The sequence below is a fragment of the Oryzias melastigma genome, linkage group LG14, assembly GCF_002922805.2.
Source record: "Oryzias melastigma strain HK-1 linkage group LG14, ASM292280v2, whole genome shotgun sequence".
In the NCBI taxonomy this organism is placed as follows: Eukaryota; Metazoa; Chordata; class Actinopteri; order Beloniformes; family Adrianichthyidae; genus Oryzias; species Oryzias melastigma.
Genome location: NC_050525.1, coordinates 29,376,814 through 29,389,156, shown reverse-complemented (window position 1 = coordinate 29,389,156; position 12,343 = coordinate 29,376,814). Strand labels below are relative to the sequence as shown.

Genomic DNA, 12,343 nt, shown 5'->3' with positions numbered 1-12,343 from the left:
CATGTGATCAAAGGCGGGAGGTCATGTGACCGTTTGCTAGCATGATGGAGAAGTCGTACTCGAACGCGTCTGTGAAACGTTCATCTAAAGATTTTGGTTTTTCTACTGAAGAAGAAAGAAGTCTGTGTGTAAAAACCTGGAAATGTAGATGTCTGTTCAGATGAAAAGACTGAGTGTTTTCTAGTTGATCTATTTCTACTGAGGTGTTGCTCCGTCTTCATTTACGATCTTCTGGGTTTACAGGAACTGCATCAGCAGAACTTTGAGGATGAAAAACTGTGGAGAACATTTTAGGATTTGTTATGAAATGATCCAGAACAGCAGAGATGTTTGTGTTTTTGTTTACAGCTGAAGTCAAACAGGAAGTTGACAGAAAAACTTGTGAAAACCACATTAACTCATGATACATATATATAATTTATTTCTGTCTAAATCTTCGTTTTTTCTGTTGATTCTGATTTATCCTGTAAATAAAAATATAAATGATAATGGTGATTAAATACATATTATTTAGATTTTCAGTACAAAGACAAACATATAAACAATTCAAACAGAAGAAGCATAAATAAAGTGAAATATAGATGTAGGACTGAACTCTGGTTTGTTTCAGGTTTGTTCTGCTGCCTCAGACTCACCTGGTTTCACCTGCTGATTCCTCACAGCTGTCTTCATTTCAGTGATTAGGACCTTCAGCGTATTTGAGTCTCTGGTTTGGAGATGACCTGTTTTGTTTCTGAGTTTGGTCATGTTTAACTTTCAAGAATAAACAGAAAAAACTCTAAATCTTCTCTGTCCAGCCCTGTTATGAACACAGTCGTTTCATCGTCTTCAATCACATTTCAGAACAAATCAAAGTCAAAAGCTGCCTCTGTCGTCCAGAGTTAGAGTTGATGTGGAGCACGGTCCTGGTTCATTTCTGTTCTATTGACAGAAGCTCTAACAGGAGGAACATCTGCATGATCCAGACAGGCTCAACCATCAGCAGTGTGTTAGTTGTGTAACACGTTTAAGTCCTCATCTCTCTGGCCTCTCACTGCTGTGCTCCAGATATCGATTTCCCCGCCAGCTGAGCTCTCCTCTTCCTCCTCCTCCTCCTCTTCCTCCTCCTCCTCCTCCTCCTGCGTCAGTGAACATCCTGACGAGCCGGTTAATGGCGTGTTACTAACTCCAGCTCCGTGATCCTTTACATGCTGCTCTCACAAGGCCCCTTTCACCCCCAATATCCATCACTGCCGGACTGTACGGCGCGGCGGCGGCGGCCGGCCGGCGCCGCTCCTCACATATTTATGAGGCCGTCCTGCGGGAGGCTCGTGCTGCGGCTGCTGATGTGATTTGCAGCTGTTGCATTTTTATCACTTCTCCGCGCTCTTTCTTCTCAGATGTTTGTGAGATCGTTAGGCTGAGGAGACTCTGGAACAGGAACAGGCCTCAGGAGGAGACTCAGACTCGGCTCCAGTGGAAAAGAAAAAATGGCCTTTTGGTGAATATAGATATATAACCAAAGAATCCACTTTTTGTTGAATACTTCTTCAGTTTTTGCAGCTAAAGATGTTTGTTTAGCAGCTTTAAGCAGCAACATGATCCAAGAGGAATCATTTACTGCAGTGTAGACTTTAGGACAATTAAGATGATAGAACTTCATTATTTGTGTAATAATGTGATGGTCTGAAGATCAAAACCACAGCAATTAATGGAGAAGTTCTCACCAGTTTTACCAAGGAGAACGTTCAGTAAACAGTCTCTGACACATTTCAAGATTTTAGGAAAGTTTGCAGTTTTCCATCAAAGATCTGCAGATTTATTATAATTCTGGTCTGGATTTGAGGCTGCAGAGGAACTGGATTTATATTTTTAGACTTCAATTAACCATATTTTGTATTTTGGATTAAAAAAAATAAACAAAAATACAGAACTACAGAATTGAAGCAATAAATCAACGAACAAAAGTTCTGTAATTTGCTACATTTAAAACTGCACCTTATATGAGGGATGTCAAACTCATTTTGGGTCAGGGGCCGCATTCAACCCGCCTGATCTCATGTGGGCCAGACCAGCAACATTGTAGCAGAATAAGCAACAGTCAACTTGTTATCTGTAGCTTTGTCCTCGTGGTTAAAAAAAATAGAGTTAATTATCTCGGTTTCAATTTTAGAAAGTTAGATTTATGAATTTCTGGCTTGGAAATGCTAGAAATGTTTAAAAATATTTATGTATTTTTCTCGTTGCTGACATTACTCTGCTTACCACTAGATTTGCTCCATCGAGATGGTCCTGTGTGACACAGGAAGTCTTTTATTTTGAAAGAAAGTCTTGTGAACATCTGTTAAAAAGTTATAAACTGTTTCATATTTGGGGGAAAAAAATCTATTTTCTATCAAAGTTTGTTTTATTGATGCAAATAAGTTTATTTATATTTTGCATAAAAATAACAGCAACAATAAATACAAGTTGTGTCTGTTTTTCCAAACTAAAGGATGTTTTGCTCCTACTGGGGTGTGGTCAGTGAGAAATCGACTTAAGAGACTCTTTAAAGGGTAACCAAACCTTAAATCCATTTTTTCTCTGTTTTTCTTTATAAATGAGGCTTTCAAAGAGCTGTCTGCTGGTCATTGCCAAGTATTTGATAAATTAAAACAAACTTGTTTAATTCTTTAAATTATAGTCTAAACCGTCTGTGTGCTCCCCCTACAGGTTATAACGAGGTATTACAGTTGAATTTTGTGATTGGTCAAACTATTTAAGTCTCACATCATGATCTGCAGCTCCAGTAATGATAACCGTCCTGTTCCCCAGCCCCGCCCCTCTGACAGGGTTTTTACATTTCGACTGTGGGCGGAGTCAGCCTCCAACTTCCCTGTTTGGTTACCCTTTAAGTGTTAATGGCAGAATTACACATTGGATTCATTTCTTTAAAGAACCATAACTTCCACAGGAATAAGCTAAAAACTCTGTTTTCCTTCAACATCCTTATGTTTTATTTTCTTCATGACTGGGCCAGAATAAACCAGCTACCCCGGTCACCTTTACTAAATCTAAGGTTTGAGTGGTCAGTGTCCCTGTTCCTGCTGACTAGATAACTCACAGATTTGTTTTTCAGTGGAAAAGCACGAATTAGGTGGTGAGAGTTTCTCCTGTCTGGTTTCAACTGGTCTGGAGCTCCATGAAGGTCAACAATGTCAATTTGTTAATAACAAGGTATAAAAGTATAGCACACTATAAAAGTATCAAGACCTTCATGTAACACAAACGTCTAAAGAAACCCTCATTTAGCATGAAGACCCGTTCCTCCCGTTGTGAACTTTCCCTCATCACTCCATGAAAATGTCCCGTCCAGGTTTGGAGATCTGACTGCACTGCAAACATGTGGAGCTGCTCTTCCTAAATGAAGGATAAAGTCAGCAGCTTGTATTTGAAACGGCGCTAAGTATCCTGCTGATGAAAAGCCTACAGGTCTGTCTGACTCCATCAAAGTGAGAAGCGTCCTGTGATCAGAGCACGCGGCGTCTTTTCTAGGTCGTCGCCAGAACTGTCAGATGTGTCAAGGACACGCCTTTGATGTCACAGTTATCTGTTCTCACAGACGTGGACACGAGGACGTCTGTTCATGAAAACTGCTCTTTAGCAGGAGCTCTGATCTGTCTGTCAGGTAAAAGGTGATTCTGTGCAGCACGCCGGAACAGAACGACACCAGAACTCGTGAGTCGGTCTGAAGAGACCGGACGCCGCTGACCTCCTGGTGGTCCTCATCAGAGATGCCATCAGAACAGGAGGAACGTCAGAATGAGCATTTGTTGTTTTTAGAGGCAATTTGATGAAGAATTTGTTCAAAGAAATCCCAAACATGAGCAGGAACTCTAAAGTTTCAGGAGAGTCTTCGATGAACTGTCACCTCATTGTGGGGATTTCTTTCCACAGACATCAAGAGTGTCTGAACAATGACTCGTTTCTGTGTAAAACAACATTTGGTGAGGTTGGTGAAATAAAGAGTGACCAACTCGAGACAAAAATGAGAACTGGTCAGATTTGATGAATCTGTTCATCTACAAAACTCCAGACCTGGAGGTGTGACGGCTCACAACTGCTTCAAAAAAAAGTTCAAACCTGAAACTTGACTTTGCTGTAGCCTGTACCCCTCCTCCAAACACGGATCTGACGTCATCCCCTCCCGTCTGGTTGAAGTGAACCGCTCCAGAGTTCATCTTCAAGAGGACAGAGAACCTCATCTTCATGCTACATCCACACCAGACTTGGAAGGCGCGTCAGGTTTCAATGTTCAATGTTAAGTCAGTATAAAGATGGAATCTGAGGCAAGAAGTGACGCGGTGCTTCAACCAATCAGGGACTCAGCTTTGGGCACATGATGTTTTCAGTGACTAGACGGTCTGTGGACTAGATGAAGGGTAGAAAGGATAAACTCAAGATGGCGCCTCAACGTGAGGATTTTTGTCCTGAACGTCCATCTATTTTCTCTCACAGAGCCCACGGAGCTAAATCACCCGAGGTGGAGAGCTTGGTGAGCTCGCGGTCGCTGCTGCTCAGGCAGAACCAGCGAGATCTACTGTCTCAGTTGCCGGTCCCTGGGCAGCGGAGCTCGCTATGCCTGCCCGCCGCCGGTTAGCTGCCTGGAGAGCTTCTGTGCGTACCATAGTAGTCCTCGGAATCTGAACCGTTGCTACTTTTGTGGTGCGCTGCACCAGGAAGCCACGTGATGCCGGAGGAACAGTCTCTATTTATTCTGGTTACAACAAAAATAAGGTGTCAACATGTGCCGCGCTCAGACAGTGCCCAAAATAAAAAAAAAAGTTCAAATTGGCATTGAAATGAAATATGAGAGAAAATATATCCGCCATACTCGCCCCTTCCAAATCAAAGCGAGGGCGGAGCATCAACTTATACTCGGCATCTGAAGGACCCTATTAGCATGCGACCCAATTGCCAGGAGTAAAATGAAAACATAAATATGGTTTTGTGTAATTATACTACATACTGTGAACCTGTTACACATCGCTCTGGCTTTATGCCTTATGATGCTTTTTCATTTTCATCAAGACAATAAACAGATCCTCCAGTTTTAGTTTTATTTCCCCCTCTTGGTTTTAACGCTCAAACTGAACCACAGACAAACGGACGTAACAGTAAAAGGTCCTCAGGTGGAGCTCCTGCAGTAAATGGTGAAATACTACGAACGTCTCTGAATGACCTGGTGAATCCAGACACGGCGATGTGCTCGCCGGCGTCTCTCTAGAGCTCTCCAAAACATAGAAACCCAAAATACTAGCTCAACATCATCCATGTCTTCCATGGTGTGGCAACAAATGAATTCCAGAACAACTTCAGTGGTTGCTCTGTGGGAGGGGCATCAATATTATAGCAGTAAATTTGATGTGCAGCAAAAGAGAGGAGGCAGACGCGGGTCGTGTGAATGCAGCATGGGGGGACCAGAGTTCTCTTTCGTTCAGGTAAGCTTCCGTATTTAACTAATGGGTTCATAGAGGAAATGTGTCTGTTACGATCCATCACTGAGCCGTGAGTCAGGTTATCCAGGTGTAGGTCAGGTTATCCTGGTGGAGGTCAGGTTATCCTGGTGTAGGTCAGGTTATCCAGGTGTAGGTCAGGTTATCCTGGTGCAGGTCAGGTTATCCTGGTGTAGGTCAGGTTATCCAGGTGCAGGTCAGGTTATCCTGGTGTAGGTCAGGTTATCCAGGTGTAGGTCAGGTTATCCAGGTGCAGGTCAGGTTATCCTGGTGGAGGTCAGGTTATCCAGGTGTAGGTCAGGTTATCCAGGCCTAAACAGAATTCCTCTATGGTTGTCTGACAGGTTTGTGCAGCTTTTGATACCGGCTTAAAGCCTGTATGAACATTTCAGAAGGATTCTGATGTCATATGAAATGTTTGTACCTGCAGGCTCTCCTGAACGATGTTCTGTAGGAACGGTGAGGTCAGCAGGTTAGTTTGATGAAAAGGGGGACGTGCTCCGACGGCGTTCAGCCTGAAAACCTTCATTCTCTGCTCAGATCTGCTCTGTCAACACAACATTTTGTCCCATGACTGATGGAGACATTCATCATCGTCTGAGCTGTTCTTGAGCTCTGTGGGCAGCATGCTGATGAAAACGTGACGGCTCCTCCTCCAGAGGACGCTCAGAAGAAATAATTGGGGAGGAACTGCTTCTGCAGCAGCAGTGATGGACCCCGACCGAACTGAAGTGACAGCAGCCCCCAGCACCGAGTGACGGCGGGCATATGGTCTCCTGGCTTTTGTTTACCTCCCAAACGCAAAAGCTCTGAGCGTTCTCAGGATACAAGCTGATGCTAACCGTCCCTTCAGCCACAACAGCAAACACAATCGGGGTTTAATCCGGTCACACGCACCAGGACACACGTGTGTCTGAGAGCACAGTCGTGTTTTCATCATCAAATCCCCAAACAACAGAACACAAAGACTGTCAGGCTGCAGTTTGGAGGGGCGGTCGACGGAGAGTGGAGAACGAAGCGAGTCTGAGATCAGAATGACAGCGCTGCAGATGCGGTGCGACAGAAAAACCTGGTTCCCTCTGAGATCGCTGTCAGGACGGCGGCGGAAACTTTCTGGTTTTCTGGAAAAAATCTGTTTTAATGGAGAATCACTGAAAGTGTCAAATTGAGGAGACTCAAAGACTAAAATCCTGAGATTTAAAGTAATTCTTTATCTTCACTCAGTTTCAGTGACCCTGCAGAAACGCCAACAGCTGCTGGAATGACCACGACAGTCGTTTCAGTTTGTGTTCCTGAAGTCGTTTCATCCTGATGATGTTTGAGCAAAAAATCTAAAAAAACTTTTGTTTTCTGCAGAACATCAAATTCATTAGAAATTCACCTCTGAGTTGTGGGCGGAGCCAGACTCCCCATCACCCATAACTGAGAACTCTGTTAACATGCTCTCCCACTAGCTTACAGCCCCTCACACCCCAACCTAACACTAGCGGTGCAACAAAACGCCATCCAGCTGTACGGTTTAGATCCAGTTCAGACGAGGAAAACAGACGTTCATGGATCTGTCTGTAAGTGAATGATCAGAATGGGGCGGAGCTGGGAGACTGTGGCCCCGCCCAGCGTAGTTTCTACATCACAAGTATGATCTTTTTCCAACAATACTGTTTACATCTGCTCCTGATTCACAACAGTTTGAATAAAGAAAAGCTTAGACATGTAGTCTGATTCTCCTTTTCTTAATGCTTCAAGAACTTGTTAAAAACACCAAAAACATTTGTTTTTAATTTATCAGAGTGGGTCTTTTAAAGTATTGGGAGAATAAGTAAAACCGCATCAGGAAATACATGAAAATGATCATATTTATCATTAAAACACTGTAACCTAATTCATGTTATTTCATCAAATCTTCATCTTATCAAACTCTTCAGTCTTCATGTTGGGAGTATTTCTGACTTACGTTTTGAAGCCATACTAATTATTTGGGTACTAATGGTTACATTTTGATTTTTTTTTAGTTTTGTGTCTTTTGCTAAAAATCCATCAAAGTGTTAGTCTCCTTTTTAACCTCAGAATGGAGTTGAGAACAATCCAACTGTTTAGTTGTCATTTTTCTGTTTATGATTAGAATGAAGCTACAGTTAAATTTTAGCTTTAGAGAGTATTAAAAAGACCACAGAAAGATCTGGAGAATATAACTGATATATAACTGATATATATGACCCCCCCCCCCCGTTAAAAGTATGCAGACAGTGACTGATCTGGTCACTCCAGGTAGAAACTCTGACATCTTCAGCGTTTTGACATTTTAATGATGAATCAATGTTAGAATTAAGTACACACGCATAGGGAAACTTCAGGATCCTGTTGGTCCAGATGTTGTATTGGACAGACAGAGGATGAACAGATCCAGCATGGTGTGTTCAGGGCGGGAATGACGTCTGTTTGTGAAGGACAGACGGACGCTGGCGGAGGTCATTGGTAGAAGATAGAACCTGGTAACCAGCTGCACCAGCTGTAGGTCAGAGATGGTGCTGCAGCAGAAATGCCCTTCTGACGCCTGTAGGACGTCCAAACCAACTGCACTCTGATCGTCTCACTGCTAACAGTCAGACTGCAGCAAGGAGCGTGCACGTTTCACATGAACGGCACTAACAGGATCCTTGTTCCCCCTTATGTGTTGTAGAAGTGTCACTACGACCTGTCGCCCGCAGCACGCCCGTAGATTACATGAACCTTTTCTCTGTACGGGTCTCTGAGTGGTCCAGCACCTCGATATTTCCCGTGGGTCACCTGCCGTCCAGGTAAGACTCTTTTTGTAGAGTTAATATCCATCTGAAGACCTCCTCATGCTCGCTCCCTCACACTCACCTCTGTTGTTGTGTAGAACGTCACGAGTGTCAGAAACTGTGGTGCTCATCACAAGAAGATGTTTAAAAGTCTGCTTGGCTTTAATAAACGTTTTCTCTTCATTATTTTAATTGCTAATTTAGTTGTTTGTTGTTGCATTCACTTGTGTAATTTCTAATGTTTCTGTTGTAAATGAGTCAGTAATTGATTTCATTCCATTTCAATCACCTCTAGTTCTGTTTGTAAACATTTCTATCACTCAGTTCAATTCAATTTTGCCTCATTGACATGACAGTAATCGTACAGAAGCAGAAGGTCGGTCATAAAATGTAAACAGTAACTGATTGCTAAACTAAACAGACTAAATCGAACTGGTTATTCCCGTCCTTAGACCCTCCCTCCTTTAAGGAAGAACTCCTAAAAAACGTGATTCAGGAAAAACGTAGACACCTTAGAGATGTCCAGATGAAGGAGAGATCCTATCCCAGGAGATTTACCAGGACGGTTAAAGAGGAATCAGCTTATCTAACTCCACAGCTATGTATTTGAATAGAGTTCAGCCAGATAGAACTGGGGGGCGGGGACGGGGGCGGGAGGGTGGTCCACGGCCAAGAACAGGAGCTGAGACGATCCACCAGGAGTCTGAAATCTCTTCCACTGAAAAAAGAACAACAACCGAATCTCACTGCACCAAACAGCTGACTGACTTTTATCCATAAAATCCTTTGATGCAGCAACCAAACTTCCCTAAATCTTCATCGGTTTGTCTGTTTGAAACTGGAACTGAACTGAAACATCACCAGAGACGCCGGTTCCCCTGAAAACTGCCACCTCTAAACTTCAGTGACTGAAGACTTCTCTTTTCTCCTCCATGAAGGAGGAGCTGGACACATTTCTTATTTTTGCCTGGATTCCACATAAATCCCGTCAGAATTGCAGTGTGATCCACGTTTGAGCTGCTCATGAAATGTTTGTATGCTTCAGTTGATGTTCTATTTATGACATCACATTATGAGGATGGAACCGACGGCGCTCCGAGTTGGAAAAGTCAGAACCGATGGCAGTCCGGCGGGACGGATCCAACCAGGATTTGAAGGAAAATAGAAACTTCCTGCAGGACTTATGAGCTTTTAGCTCCATTTAAATCTGGATCTAAAAGCATAAAGATCTACAGGAGATGCTGAGACGCTCTGCAGGAACATTTACAACAATCATATCTGCTGCAGGAAGAACGTCCATCACTTTAGCATGTAGACGTGCAATACGTTTATTATTAGGGGTTTTCATGCTTTGTATGTAAAAATGAATGTAAATGACACAGACTCATTGGAAAATCCCAACGGTCCTCAGACGTTTCAGCGGCTGAATTCCTGGGATTGTGTGATCTTCATTCTGTGTTCCTCAGAGGTCTGTGTCCTGTCAAGATGTGAGATGTAATCATCCTCCCTCTCAAACACATCTTTTACTTTGATGTCCAGCCTTGATTTCTGCCAGACATCCTGAGTCCTGAAGTGACGGAAACATCCAATGACTTAGTGAAGAATCAGGAACAGAAAAACCACAAAACGTCAGAAATGCTTCAAAAAGTGATAGCAGAGAGATCGTTAGGATCAAGTTTAGTCATCTAAATCAGTTTTAATATTTTACTTTTACTTGTTTTTACTTTAGTAGCACATGAAGGTGGAAACGAGCTCATTCTGTCAGTAAATCTTCTCATGTTTCACAGGATCAACGCTCTTTTGTTCCTTGTTTGAAACAAATAAACTCTTAAATTTTCTCAACATGGTCTTTTAAAAATTACCCTCAAAGTTTTTAAATATAAAATGAACTTTGAAGCTGATTTAAATTAGATGCTTAAAATATAAATCAATAATAAATAAAAGGAGAAACTTCTTTTCTGCAGAGATGAAGGTTAAAACACTTTGATGAAATGCTATTTTAGTTCTGGTGTTAATCAGTGAATTAAAGACAGTTTAACTCCATGCTGTCATTCTATAACGAATTTATTTGTCCTCCATCATCTGTAGACGCTCCTAATCTGTGTTGATGATCTGATTTGATCTCAGCTGATAAAACGCTGACATCTTCCCCAAAACGCCAAGATAAGAACCTTGATGGATCCGGGAGAGTTCTTGGCAAACATCCTTTCATTAATGAATAACTGCCATAAATCCAGTTTAATTCTCTACAACAACCTTCGTCTGTGACGTTATTTCAATCAGGAAGCATGAAGAGGATCTGAATGCAGCAACATTGAGACTCTAAATAGTCTCAAATGTGATAAAAAATGCTTCAACCTAAACATGAAAACAATGACACAACAGGAAATGATGAGAACCATGACGACCAGAAGCAGCAGAAGCAGGATGGTGAAACCTGAAACCAGAATGACGAAGAAACCAGAAACGCTTCGGTCCTCACAGCAGCTTTAAGTCGTAGTCTTACCTGGAGTTTTTTTGTTAACCACGCCCACATTCTTAAGGATTTCATCTCATAAGTTATGTTGTTTCGTTCAGCTTGAGCCAATGATTCATGTGACATTTTGTTGGTAAATCAGCTGATGGTTGCCATGGTAACAGCTACTGTTATACTGTCGTCACAGAGACAATGTTCATATTTTAAATCAGAGAGGAGGAATGTTTCAGAGCCCGAATGAGACTGAGGAGCATGTTACATCTTCAACATCTTCTGTTCTAGGAAACACTTCCTGTTGGACGGCTTTAACGACCACATCAGTAATTAACTAAACTGCTTATTGGATTCTTCAGGGGTCCAACTGAACAAACTCCTTTTATTCCAATAAAACTTCATTTCTTTTCATTTCTGTTTTTGCTGCTCATACCTCACTGCTAATCGGTGCCGTCAATAAAACCCCGTCCAGCGTGAAGAGGTGAAAAACCTCAGTGTCTGCCCCCGGTGACGGATGGGGCAGAGACTGAGCCAAATGAAAGTGTCACCACAAACAAAACATCATCTATTCTGCCCTACATTTGCTAATTAGAGCTCCATGAATGATAACAGCAGAGGAGGAGAACAAATTGTTCAGGGCTGTCCCGTTAGGCGGCACTTTGGGTTATTTATCTGTCCGGTTCCCAGTTTCTGCCCCGCTGGACCAAACCCAACACGCTGATTAAATTCAGCCCAGTTCTGCTTCTGTATGTGGGGAGGTCGATCACGGGAACGGACCTGAAAGTGTTCCACAGTAACGGAGGGGATCCGGTCTGACAGCTGCAGTCATTTCAGGTGAACACATAAAAAAGAAGAGTATCATCTAATGAAGAACGCTCCATTTCAGCAGATTTTGGAGAAAAGAAGTTTGTAAACAAACGAGACCTACAGATCCTGAGTGGATATGGGAGGAAAATGGTCAAACCTGGAGAGACCCGAACAGAATTAAGGTTAGAGAACCGTTAGAAAGAAAACGTTCATGTACATTTTTATCTATGGGTGTGCTGCGGGCGACAGGTCATAGTGAACACTTCAACAACACATAAAAGGTAAGTAGGTGAGAGGCAGGCGAGTCGCACAGATTTTCATGCAGATTCTGTGTGCTGCCCCCTACAGGTTGGAATGAGGTATTACAGTTGAATTTGGTGACCATGTGATCATTTCAGAAGTCCCATCATGATCTGCAGCTCTAGTAATGATAACAGTCCTGGTCCTCACCCCCACCCCTCTGACTGAACTGTCAGATTTTGGCTGTGGGCGGAGTCAGGCTCCAACTTCCCTGTTTGGTTACCCTTTAAGGACCGCATCAAAAATAGTGGTTTTAGGTCACCCTAACGAGTTGTTTTAAGGTCCCAACCTCTGGACTGCGAATCAGAACCGGTCCAGTATAAAACACACCAGTACCACGTCTGGGCCCGGTTTGTGTCTGGTACTGGGTCTGGTACCTCATCTGGTACTGGGTGTAGTGCCAGTTTAGGGTACTAAGTAAGGGTAACGGTACCGGCCACGTGCTTGTTCTGACAAAGGATGGGAAGAACTTCCTTCTGACAGGAGAACCCTAACAAACGACAAAGTCA

General features: G+C 42.8%; 1 long non-coding RNA gene across 1 annotated transcript; it reads right to left on the bottom strand.

The window, feature by feature from the left end:
• Positions 1-9,569: 9,569 nt before the first annotated feature.
• Positions 9,570-10,892, bottom strand: LOC112143010. The gene is made up of 2 exons (XR_002918671.1): positions 10,764-10,892; positions 9,570-9,824 (listed from the first exon to the last, which is right to left on the bottom strand). It is a non-coding gene; the product is annotated as an uncharacterized LOC112143010 (long non-coding RNA).
• Between the last annotated feature and the right edge of the window lie 1,451 nt (positions 10,893-12,343).